We start from the raw sequence: 14,575 nt of genomic DNA on the forward strand, positions 1-14,575 counted from the left end.
TTGTAATAGGAAGTGTGCTGGTGGCCCCACATATGGATATCTGCTCAGAGTTTTTGCTACCATTTTAATTCCTTCTTGTTGGGGTATTTAGACTATTTATTTATTTTTGGGGTTTCCTTGTCTATATCTTCATGGGGTGGTCTGGGGTCTCTATGCATTCTTTTGTTTCCTCACCTTCTTTATTTCACTTAATTTTTCCTTCCAATTTTCTCTTCTATATCCTTTATGTTTATTTTTACATTTATTTTTTACATTTTTTATTTTTATTTTTATTGTTTTTATTTATTTTTATTTTTATTTTTATGTTTATCCTTAGTTTTATTTATTTAATTTATTTTATTTATTTTATTTACCCTGTATTTTTTGTATATATTTTATTTCATTTTATTCATGTTATTTTCATTTTATTTTATTTTATTTTTGTTCAGTTATATAGCTCTGGTTTATCGTGTATCACTTGTAACATTGAAGTTTGGCCCAATTTGATTGATCAGACATGACGATTTGTAGTATAGAGGCTCCTAAGCAGTGCTGTAAAATTTACTCTATAGATTATAGACATATTGATTAGAGTATATACATATAACCGCACATATAGAATTGGCAGCTTTGAGTCTTTTAGACTTAGCATTGAAATTAACTTGCATATCGGACAGCGCTGGACTGTATACTAAGTATACAATACCACGAAGGGCATTCCCTCTAATGGGTCCTTTCTATCAGTGTGCACCGCTACCATGACTACCGGATGCATAACACAGTGCGCAGCTACATGACGTCGGCATACTGAGCCGGCTGTGAGCGCCTCTGATACTCATAGAGTGGCCATGCTGTCATCCCAGATATGGTGTGTTTGCGTTTGTGGTACGGATACACAAGAAGTAACAGGTAGGCTCCCTCTGAGTTAACAAGTAGAAAGGGCTACGTTATAATGTATATAACACATAATATATAAACATATGAGCCTTTGGCTGGATTTATAGCCGCATTGCCGTATCCGGTCTGTGTGATACAAGACAGGATAAATAATCTGTTGCAACACGCTAATACAGTATTGTTGAAGGGACTAGTATTTTTTCCTATAACTCTGCTTATAGTATCCCCTCAAATTATCGTTTAGAGATTCTCTGATTAGGTTGTGTAAATAGAATTTATATTCAGATTATCCAGACGGCTGTCAATATGTACATATTTAGTTCACATACACTTTACTATAGACACCATTACACCTGTTCACGGACACAATATGTGTTAGGGGACACACAGGTATTTATCCATTTCACTCACTTGGAGTGCAGGAGAAAGTATATTTTATTTTAATATGATATGTTTATTACACCTGTGTGCTTGCTCACTCTATGTGGTTATAGAAACAGGCTGCTCTTATACAAGCTTGTTCCCATATACTTTGATGTAATCTTTTGAATATCTCAATATGTTGTACAATATATTTGTGTGTGAATAATGTATAGTTTGTTGAATAGCAACAATCAATTCACATGAGTAATACTCATCACATGACTAGTATGTTTTTGAGGATCACCATGGCAACTATTTTGGCGCAATTTTCACTGGGAGGGGTTAGTTTGGCTTTATAAGTCTAGTCACTTTTAGTTTGTTTTTGTCTGAGGAAGGGGAGTATGTCCCCGAAACGTCACGATTATTAAAGTTATTTTGAAGAAAAAAGACCAGTGAGTGCCTTCCTTTACCGTGTATATATATATATATATATATATATATATATATACAGTATCTCACAAAAGTGAGTACACCCCTCACATTTTTGTAAATATTATTATATCTTTCCATGTGACAACACTGAAGAAATGACACTTTGCTACAATGTAAAGTAATGAGTATACAGCCTGTATAACAGTGTAAATTTGCTGTCCCCTTAAAATAACTCAACACACAGCCATTAATGTCTAAACTGTTGGCAACAACAGTGAGTACACCCCTAAGTGGAAATGTCCAAATTTGGCCCAAAGTGTCAATATTTTGTGTGGCCACCATTATTTTCCAGCACTGCCTTAACCCTCTTGGGCATGAAGTTCACCAGAGCTTCACAGGTTGCCACTGGAGTCCTCTTCCACTCCTCTATGACGACATCATGGAACTGGTGGATGTTAAACACCTTGCGCTCCCCCACCTTCCGTTTGAGGATGCCCCACAGATGTTCAATAGGGTTCAGGTCTGGAGTCATGCTTGGTCAGTCCATCACCTTTACCCTCAGTTTCTTTAGCAAGGCAGTGGTCGTCTTGGAAGTGTGTTTGGGGTCATTATCATGTTGGAATACTGCCCTGTGGCCCAGTCTCCGAAGAGAGGGGATCATGCTCTTCTTCATTATGTCACAGTACATGTTGGCATTCATGGTTCCCTCAATGAACTATAGTACCGCAGTGCCGGCAGCACTCATGCAGGCCCATACCATGACATTTCCATCACCATGCTTGACTGTAGGCAAGACAAACTTGTCTTTGTACTCCTCACCTGGTTGTCACCACACACGCTTGACACCATCTGAACCAAATAAGTTTATCTTGGTCTCATTGGACCACAGGACATGGTTCCAGTAATTCATGTCCTTAGTCTGCTTGTCTTCAGAAAACTGTTTGCGGGCATTCTTGTGCATCATCTTTAGAAGAGGCTTCCTTCTGGGACAACAGCCATGCAGACCAATTTGATGCAGTCTGCAGAGTATGGTCTGAGCACTGACAGGCTGACCCCCCACCCCTTCAACCTTTGCAGCAATGCTGGCAGCAATAATACGTATATTTCCCAAAGACCTCTGGATATGATGCTGAGCATGTGCACTCAACTTCTTTGGTCGACCATGGTGAGGCCTGTTCTGAGTGGAACCTGTCCTGTGAAACTGCTGTATGGTCTTGCCCACTGTGCTGCAGCTCAGTTTCAAGGTCTTGGTAAGCTTCTTATAGCCTAGGCCATCTTTATGTAGAGCAGCAATTCTTTTTTTTCAGATCCTCAGAGAGTTCTTTGCCATGAGGTGCCATGTTGAACTTCCAGTGACCAGTATGAGAGAGTGTAAGAGCGATAACACCAAATTTAACACACCTGCTCCCCATTCATACCTGAGACCTTGTAACACTAACGAGTCACATGACACCGGGGAGGTAAAATGGCTACTTGAGCCCTATTTGAACATTTCCACTTAGGGGTGTACTCACTTTTGTTGCCAACGGTTTAGACATTAATGGCTGTATGTTGAGTTATTTTGAGGGGACAGCAAATTTACACTGTTATACAGGCTGTACACTCACTACTTTACATTGTAGCAAAGTGTCATTTCTTCAGTGTTGTCACATGAAAATACTGTATATAATAAAATATTTACAAAAATGTGAGAGGTGTACTCACTTTTGTGAGATAATATATATAAATATATATATATATATATATATATATATATATATATATATATATATAAATATACACAGGATCACTGGATGCTATCCTCAGCTGGCAGACGTAAATCCTGGGATATCCAAAAAAGCAGGCAGACACAGGATTTCCTCAATCGCCTTTATTCAGCAAGGAAAGGCTAATTTTCAAACGTTTCGGCTCTCGCAGGAGCCTTTCTCAATGGAAGCCAAACATACATACAGTGAACACCCAAGACCCTCCCCTATATACCAGCATGACCTAGTGTGTACCAATCAGAAAGCAGCAACTATGCATCTCAATCTTATAGGTAACACCTGTGCACCATGGTTTCAGTATGGGCGATTGCGGATGATATCATCAAACCGCATCAGCCTGAGCATACATAGACACTGCTGGTTGTCATCGCAAACATACGCACAGCTGTTACACTAACAGCAGAAGGAGCATGTAAACATAGAGCCGCTGTCAAAATGATATTATACCATAAATGCAAAACAAATCGCCTAAATTAAGTGACTAAACATATATAAATATACACTATCAGAAACCTAAAGAGAATATCAAAAGCACAACATCACACAACACTTAGTAGTAAATAAAACTACAGAATCTGGTTACCCTCTATATCCACACGGTATCAGGGTAACTCCAGAGGAACATGTAGTAAAAACATTAATATGTGAGTTAACCTAGACACATTTATCAGGAGGAAGGGCGCAGAGCGCCCCAGGGTCATGCCACAAAGAATGAATGAAATGAAAAAGAAATGAAAAAGATGACTCCAAAACATGCCAGGTTAGGCCCTATAACAGCAGCCAAAGTCTATGTTAGTGTTTAGACCATGGGGGGTAACCATGTCCAGATTGAATATCCACCGAGCTTCTGTTCGCAATAACATCAGTGCCCTGTTGCCTCCACGTCTTGGACGAGGTACATGATCTATAAGCATGGTTCACAAGGAGGAGATAAGGTGGCCTGTAGTCAGAAAGTGACGGGCTACCAACTGTTCTGAATGTCCTTTATCCAAAGCCTGACCAATGGCTGTCTTGTGATTGGCCAGCCATTCCCTGAATGTATGAATGTAGTCACAGTCTTACCTATGTAATACAGAGTATTACATAAGTTTTGTTACAACTTATTGGATTCTGTCTGGAAAATATTTTTTTTTGTTTTGAAAATGACTATTTTCTACAATCCATGGGATGGCGATAGGGTTGAATATGGCCCCATCATATGCCAACATCTTCATGGCAATTTATGAACGACAAAACATACTATCCAGACAGGATTCCATAAAATTATACCATCGCTACATAGACAACGTCTTCCTTATTTGGAACGGCTCCTCTGAAGCCCTGGTGGAATGGACCGATGTCCTCAACAGCCTTGAATCCACTATTAGATTTAAAATGGAACACAACACAGATATAGTTCCTTTTCTAGATCTAGAAATTTTTAAGGTTCAAACCCAGCAGGAGTATTGACTACACACCACACTATTTCAGAGAGCAACTGAGTAGATGATCAATTCTACTCTTCATTACACTAGCTTTCATCCTAAATTTCAAAAAGATGGGGTCAGCTCCTCAAAGCTCCTGTGGGTTGTTTGCAGCAATACTGATGACTCCCGTAAAAATATGCAGTTAAGTGAAATGGCTCAAAGATTCCTACATAGGGGGTACCCAATGTCTTTGATTGAACAACAATGCCTCACAGCCAGAGAGTGGACACAAGAGACACTTACAACCAGGAAAACAACTGAACAAATGTCACATTGGTTAAATTTTCTGACCACCTACACCCCAGTATCAAAATCTGTGGTTAATACTATTAAGAAAAATTGGATGGTGATCTCGAAGGATACAAGCCTTCCTTTCATGGACTCTCCGGCCCCAAGAATGGTGTACAAGAGGGCTAGCAACTTGAGGGATCTTTTGGTCTTAAATGACCCCATGCATTGCTATGAGAAACAAATGTGTCTGCCTAAGGGCAAACCTGGGTGCTTTTGCTGTGGAAATTGTGTGACTTGCAATAGCCTTATTACTGACAATACTATTTGCCACGCACACACTAACAGGAGATTCTCTATTAAACACAGATTAACCTGCACTTCAGACTTTGTTGTGTATGCTACTATTTGCCCGTTCTCCCTGTATTACATAGGTAAGACTGTGACTACATTCAGGGAACGGCTGGCCAATCACAAGACAGCCATACGTCAGGCTTTGGATAAAGGACATTCAGAATAGCCGGTAGCCCATCACTTTCTGACTACAGGCCACCCTATCTCCTCCTTGCAAACCATGCTTATAGATCATGTACCTCGTCCAAGAGCACTCATTGTTCCCTAGTTAAGGAGCACTCATTATTCCCTAGTTACTCACTTTCAATGACAGTTCCTGAAACTACTGACAATACAATTAAGCTGCACCTCTTCTGACCCTAAAGTACTCAAAGATGTGCCACTAATCGTGTAGAGATACTAGGCTTCTTCTGAGAGTTAGAGAACTTGCTGGGTCTTGGCGCCATAATGAGATTGGGGTGTATGAGGGGAGTCCTTTACATATCAAATTCTGTGTGGCTCTCTCTAGTTTATTAAATGCCTCGGCTCGGCGGCCCTGTCAATTTTTTTTTTTTAAAAAAAGCCTGGACACATATTCAGTGCAGACTGCAGCAGCCAAGTGCCGCCCCCCAAAATTTGTCACCCAAGGCACCGGCCTTGTTGGCCTATGCATTAATATGCCCTGCATTGAAGATAGAGCAGTACTTATTAACGCCTTTATCAATCCTTAAACTAATCTAGTTCATCTAGCTGCCATTAATCATCTATGTTCCCCTATTAGTTTGTACATTGTGGCATTGATTACAACTGGAGCATAAAAATATTAGCAATATTGTGCATTAACATTGATTAAGTACAATCAATAGTGCTTCTATTTTTGTACTTGGAAGAGATAGGGATATTTTCACCCTATGGAGGTGCGCTAAAGATGGCAGCAGTATATCTAAGAATGATCGAGTGGAAGGCAGCTCTCCCCAGATTATGATGTCAGATGTATGTCCTCTGAATAACAGGATCGGTTTGTTACTGTTAATGTTTGTCTTCTTACTGAACCGCAGGTAGTTGCTGTTAGATGACAAGATGCCAATAAGTAGAATAAGGTAGAAGTAATACTCCTGATGATATGTAAAGTAGAATTCCTCACATGAGAGAATATGTACAGGAACAATGCAGGACAATAAAAACACAGAGTTACTACTGCAGCTTGTGAGATATTCAAGCACCAAATTTAGCGCACCTCCATAGGGTTCTTCAGAGACTATTGAAGGACTGTTTGCTAATTATTGTATTATTGTCTTCTATTTATAATCACAAAATTCTTTAGTATTTTATTATTTCATTTGAAATCGTGAAACTACGGAAATATAATTTTCTTTAACACTGATTTTTTTTTTTACACAAATGTAATATATACCCTATATATTTGGGTATATATATATATATATATATATATATATATATATATATATTTATATATTATTTTTGTACTTGTTTTACAAGCCCAAATTTATTTTTAATGCTCAGTTGATAATCTAAGATGTGCTGATATCTGCATGTCTGATATTCTGGGAGCCCTAAATACCTCATATAATAGATTTCTATGGTGGTGTGCCATAAAATTTATATTGGATATCACTTGAGTGCCAAGTTGTTTTGTGTTATACTTAAGTATCAAACACTTCATACATATTGTAAAGAATATAGATATAATATATCAAGAAAATGAAAACAAACTAAGGGAAACTATAAATGGCTATGATGCAGACCCTTGTATACATTTATAAATAAAAAAATAAATGACAAAATAGAAAAAGGCACCTGAAAATACAAGTGTCCAAAAACGCAAGGGGATTCAGCACTCTTAACAAAATTCTCCAAATTCTATTAATACAAAAATTATCAATATTAGAAAAAAAAAATACTGGCAAAAAGTAGTGCAGGTATTAGATTAGGGTGACTATATACAGGAATGTATGAGACAGTTGGGTGGCATGCAGTCTTATGGTATTTTGAGTTATGATCCTAAGTATAAAATACAACAGGAGATAAAGAGAATATTATCTTATACAGAAAGATCAGGTTTGATTGATAAAGAACTTAACGATAATACTCTTCCTTTTACGAACTCTATCCAGTGTGACATTTTTACCTGAGGAGAGACACCCCCTCAACATCCTTTTGTTTTTTATATCAGCTAGAAGTCCATCTACTGATAATTTTTCCTTATTAAACAGGACCGTGTCTTCTGTTCACCATACTTCTTTTCTGCCTCTAGCCCACAACCACATGATGCAGTAATTTAATTCCTTCAGGGGGACTGAAACACTTCTCTCATGGAACATACCATCAGTTCCCCAACAAAAAAGTGAATTTGCCCTGAGTATATGAACCTTGGAGTTCCAATTACTTTCCAGAGGAAAACTACTGTACACTAAGAAATTCTAAACATATCATCTTCCTTTGATACGTGAGTACTTCCCCATCTCACCATCAGAGATTGCTCGCTCCAAAAAAAAAAAAGTTTAATCCTCCTAAACAGCAAGCTCCAGATGGATAAAGATCTTTCAGATGAGGTTTCTAGAGACTCAGCTACCTCAATTAGGTCTGCCCCAGGCCCTGATATGAGAGATCATACGAAAATGGATAGAGGATACACCATGCTGCTGGACTCCATCAGTCAATTATCCTAAAAAATGGACTTTCATTACACCTATCTAACACAGGAAATAAATACATCTGTAGCTTACTTGAAGAGAGATGTTGCATCTTTAGGAGAGATAACTGACCCTCTAGAAAGGAAGCATGAGGACCTAGCGGTTGACCACTCCAACCTAGTGTCCGATGCCCATTCACTAGCAGAAATAATAACCTACCTTGAGTCAAAACTCACAGACTTGAAAGATAGGTCTCGCTGAAACAACATAAGAGTGAGGGGGTGCCCGGATATCTCTAATTCAGACCTTACGGAATATCTGCTAGGCCTGTTTAAATAACTTTTAGGTTACTTACAGGATCAAGATTCCCTTACAGATAGAGTTCACAGAGCCTTGTGCCCTAAATCCATCTCTTCTGAGCAGCCGAGAGATGTCATCATACACCTCTACTATTAAACCTTCAAAGAAAAAAACTCAGGCCAGTTTTCCAAAATAAATCTTTAGTAAGTCCATATCGGAATATTAAACAATTTCCAGAACTCTCATCCTTTACCTTAGCAAAGAGACATTCCTGCCTGTATAGGTTATTTATATAACTAAGATTAAAGGCACAATTTGCAAAGCACAGACTAATCTTTTAAATAAAGGATTGGAATTTTGCCCAAGTATCATGTTTAAGAACCTGGATCTGGATATTGACCTGTATAGGTTCCTTAGACAAGTAAGATTAAAGGCACATTTTGCTTAAGTAATGAAGAAGTGGTACAGAGTAAACACAAATATAAGGGATAATTGTTTAAAATTCAGTGATTTTGAGTTGACATTGAATTCCATCCTACTAATTTTCATACAGTAGAAACATATATTTCACAAGTAAATAAACATATATAAAAAAATTAAACATTTTATTAAAAAACATAAAGGATTATCCTTTAGTCATAATTTTACACAAGAAGAACAAATGGCAATAAATGACATTGCAAATGATCCAGAAATAATTATAAAACCTTCTGAGAAAGGATGGGCCATAGTTATAATGGATAAAAAAAATATATACATTAGAAATGCATAGGCTATTGATGGATATTAATGTATATGACAAATTAGAAAATAATCCTTTAAAAGAAATTCAAGAGGAGATTAATGATCTTATATCTACAGCATATGACATACATATTATAGATAAAATATTAAAGGAATATTTAATAAAAAAAAAATTGTATTACTCCAGTAATATATGTCCTTCTCTAAATCCAGAAAGACTTAAGACATCTCCCATGCCACCCAATTGTTGCTAGTATAGACTCAGTTCTTTCTAATATAGATACATTTTTAGACAGAATTTTGAAACCTATAGTCAGTAAATTACCCTCATTTTTAGAGGATTCTACAGATTTTATATATAAATTGCAATCATTAGAACTGAATGATAAATCAATTTTGGTTACCCTAGATGGTATAAATCCCTATACCTGTATACTCCATTCTGGTGGCCTTGAAGATACCAGATATTTTCTGGAAAGTTTGAATATTTACACCACAAATAGAATTGATTGAATATTTACACCACAAATAGAATTGATTCTTGATAATTATTATAAACAATAAAGAGGCATCGCCATGGGTGCAAATATGGCACCACCCTATGCAGGCATATATATGGGAATGTATGAAAAAAGATATGTTTATACTAACAACTTATTTAAACAATACTTTTAATGTATGTATGGTGGTACATAGACAACGTCTCTATGATATGGTCGGGAGGTCAAGATACATTAAATCAGTTAATTGCAGAGCTAAACTCAGCTTAAGAATTTATAGAATTAATTATGCAATAAAATGAGAAAAACATTAATTTTTAGATCAAAAGATATTAAAACCAGTGAGCGCAGGGTGAACACACCAAACTCCTGAGAATACCTATGTTTTCCCAAAATAGGTAAGTGAAATGACTAAAAAAGGGGGAGTGAACCAGGAGCGCTACAGCTAAAGGTGCTAAAAAATATAAGACAATGTGTTTGATACTTGGAAATATGACAGGACAATAACGTATCTAAAATGAGACACAATTTAATTGACAAAAATAATAACAAGTAAAAACGGACGTCTCCGTAAGTAAAACTTCTTAAGTTGCCGCCATATAAATATTGCAATAGCAGAAAGAGTTCGTGGTGCAAAATAGAAATAGTCCAGTGTACACTTACAATTGCTCTATTCCGTGTTGGTTTGCTAGCAAACAAGGGCTTACCCCAGACCTTCCACTCGAATTTGGTCCAATCAGAGAGCCCGTCTGGGACAGCGCCCACATAAGGGACGTCATCGCGCTAACGGCTGTAACTTACCCACAGAGAACATCGAGTGGAAGGTCTGGGGTAAGCCCTTGTTTGCTAGCAAACCAACACGGAATAGAGCAATTGTAAGTGTACACTGGACTATTTCTATTTTGCACCACGAACTCTTTCTGCTATTGCAATATTTATATGGCGGCAACTTAAGAAGTTTTACTTACGGAGACGTCCGTTTTTACTTGTTATTATTTTTGTCAATTAAATTGTGTCTCATTTTAGATACGTTATTGTCCTGTCATATTTCCAAGTATCAAACACATTGTCTTATATTTTTTAGCACCTTTAGCTGTAGCGCTCCTGGTTCACTCCCCCTTTTTTATTAATTTTTAGATGTCACAATTTATTTAGAAGAAAAAATAAATAAAAAACGATATTTGTGTCAAAGAAAGTGTCAAAACCACTTTACTACATGATGATAGTTGTCATCCACAAAATACTTTAATTTCACTATCAAATCACAATTTATAAGAGTAAAAAGAATGGTAAGTGAAATAAATTAATTTAAGGTCAGATCAGAGGAGATGAAGGATAGATTTATAGAGAGAGGCTAACCAAATAAATAATTATTAAATAAACTAGAATAAGTTAAATCAAAGATAATTAAAAAAACGGATACAATTTATTAGTAAATATAATATAAATAGCAGCGAAGTTTCAGGTATTGTTAAAAAACACTGGTATATCTTAAAAAATAGCTATCCTAAAATAGAAGAATTTTAAAACATGCCAATATTGGCATACAAAAGAGAAAAACATGTGTATGATAGTTTTGTACATTCAGACGTGGGCAGTAAGGAACAAATAAAATTGGCAATTAGTAAAAGAGGGACTTACTCCTGTTATAATTGCTCACATTGTAGCAGTGTAATCAGAGGGGATATAGTAGTACACCCTCATTCAGGTAAAAAAAAATAAGCTGCAGGGACTGTTTACCTGTCAAACATACTATGTTATTTACCTCTTAGAGTGGCCTAATATACTGTATATTGAAGAGACTAGCCAAAAAGTTAAACATAAAATTACTCAACATAAATATAGAATATGCAAAGAAACATTAGATCTACCAGTAGCAACCCACTTTAAAGAAATGAATCATGATGTTAATCAATTGAGATTTCAAGTATTAGAACACATTCCCAAACAAAGAAGACATCAAGATAGTATTAAAACATTAAAACAAAGAGAGGTAGCATGGATAAATAAATTAGAAAGTGTGTGGCCTAGAGGACTCAATAAGGATTACAACTTATTTTTATTTTGTATTCAGTGTTGAATAACCTAGACTTCTCCTTCTTCCTTTCCCCGATAGATCCAGATACTCAAAGGATTGAGGAAAATAGAATAATGAGAAAAAAATAATAAAAATAAAGAAAAAAGGAAAACAAAAATAAAATGAAAAAAATAAGAGAGAAAGATAAAAATATAAGTATTAAAAAAATACCCCAAAAAATTTAATTAAAAAATCTTAAATATAGTAAAATGTATATATTTGTTTCCCATGAGGAGTAGGTATAGACTATTTACCTTGAGTGCACTTATTCCATCCTTCAATTTCAGAGAAGTATGATGGCTAAAAATGCTTTGTAAATAATAAGTGATGTTGAATGTGATTAATAAATCTAAAGAAATAATATAAGAACATAACACAGATTCTGAGGCCACATGGAAAAAGGTGTTATGGTCAGATGAGACTAAAATGGAATTATTTGGCCCCAACACCAAATTATATGTCTGGAGGAAATCCAATACAGCTTGCCAACCAAATAACACCATACCTACAATAAAGCATGGAGGTGGTAATATGGGGGTGTTTCTCGGCATCAGGCACTAGAGCACTTGTGAGGATAGAAGGAATAATAGATGGGGCAAAACAACATCAAATTCTTGAGGAAAATATGCTGCTCTCTGCCAGGAAGTTGTCAATGGGAAGAATATTTTCCTTCCAACATGACAATGACCCAAAGAACACAGAAAAAAATGACTACACAGTGGTTGAAGGAGAAAAAGGTGAATGTCATTGCATGGCCTAGTCAAAGCCCAGACTTAAACCCCTTTGAATATCTGTGGCATGACTTGAAGACTGCACTCCACAAATAGTCACCATCAAATGTAACAGAACTGGAGCAGTTCTGCAAGAAGAGTGGGCAAATATTGCATAGTCTAGATGTGCAAAGTAAGTAGAGACTTAGCCCAACAGACTTAAGGCTGTAATTAAAGCAAAAGGTGGTTCAACAAAATACTGACACAAGGGTGTGATTATTTTTCCAAATCAGTGATTCTGTTTTTGAATTGCCTTTATTTTTGCCTGACATGTTGGTGATATATCTTTCACTTAGATGTTATAACTTGCACTGAGTAATTACAACTGGATAAACAAAAACCGTGCCTGTCTTTATTTCAGGCTGCAAAGCAACAAAATGTGATTATTTTCAAGGGGTTGATTCTTTTCAATACTGCTGCCCTCTGAAGTAGTGAATATATATAATAAAAAAAGTAAAATATATGTTTTGCACGTGATTTAGATTTAATGCGGTCGGGTTAGTGCACAAGACAACATAGTAATCTTAAGGTACATTATTGCAATATTAAATATAAAATATTATTTAAATAATCATATAAAATATAAAATTTATTACTGAGGGGAGCACAATTATCGTGCTCATGGAAGTGAAATTTTGCTCTCCACTCGTAATCTGGCCCTTAATGGGTTTTTTTTAATAAAAATACTTGAGATTCCTATGTTCTTTACTGAGAGGAAAATTTTCTTTTTAATTTAAATATATATTTCTATATACTGTATATCTGTATAAACAATATATTTATTCATATAGATATATACTATAGGAATATAGGAACAAGGAGACCTAACTGGAGCTATTTTCCTTGATTTTGCAAAGGCTTTTGACACAGTGGACCATGACATACTACTTCTCAAAATAAAAAACTCTGGTATTGCTGATCGCCCGTTAACCTGGTTTAAATCATATGTATCGGATTGATCACAATATGTCTCTGTCTCTAACAGTGACTCCCTCCCTCTCCCAGTCACGTGTGGTGTTCCCCAAGGATCCATTCTCGGCCCCCTACTATTTACAGTATTTATAAATGATTTCCTAATGTCTGCAAATCCTCAACTGTACACATGTACGCAGACGACACGGTAATCTATGCAAACAAATCTGATCTGCCGCAGCTTGAAGCAGTGCTCCAAGACCAGTTCACAGAGGTAGAAAAGTGGATCTCGAAAAACAAACTCTTCCTAAACACTGACAAAATGGTCACAATGATCTTTGGAACAGGACCTAAAATACAAAAATTTCAAAATTCCCATCTTCGCATCAAAACAAAATCCAATTGCACGCTGACCGCAGTCCACTCTTTTAAATACTTAGGTATGTTGTTAGACCCCAATCTATCTTTTGGACTCCACATAGAAAAACTTGCCTCTAAACTTTATCCAAAACTAGGTGCCCTGTACAGAAACAAATCTTGCCTCAGCCCTACAGTAAAGGAAAAGATTGTACGGCAAATGCTGATGCCTATCTTGGATTATGGGGACATAGTATATGCACCTGCTCCGCAAACTCACCTTAATAAACTAAATACGTTATATAACTCGTTCTGCCGCTTTGTGCTACAATGTAACTACAGGACCCACCATTGTGACATGCTAAAAGAACTAAACTGGCTGTCGCTGGAATCCAGACGCACCCTCCATCTTTCCTGTCTTGTCTTTAAGAGCCTTTCTGGGAAGCTCCCACCCTACCTGAACAGAATGCTCTCCCCTGCTATTCCCACCTCCTATAACCTCTGATCCAATAACAGCACATTATTTAGTTTGCCTCAATACAAAAAGAAAGCAGCTCAATCCTCCTTTTCCTACAGAGCGCCACAATTATGGAATCAGGGGCGGTTCTACACAGGGGCCCACAGGGGCCGGTGCCCCTGTAAAAATGTCCCTGGCCCCCCCTGAGCTGGCCACTGAGATGGCTGAAAAATACCGGACAAGATCAAGGCTATTTATCTGCTTCCCTTTCCATGAAACGCTGTCTAGTAAAAGCGTGGGGTTAACAAAGTGAAGTAAAACTTGTGTCCCCTCCCCTTTC

This window comes from Bombina bombina, chromosome 2 (genome assembly GCF_027579735.1).
Source record: "Bombina bombina isolate aBomBom1 chromosome 2, aBomBom1.pri, whole genome shotgun sequence".
NCBI lineage: Eukaryota > Metazoa > Chordata > Amphibia > Anura > Bombinatoridae > Bombina > Bombina bombina.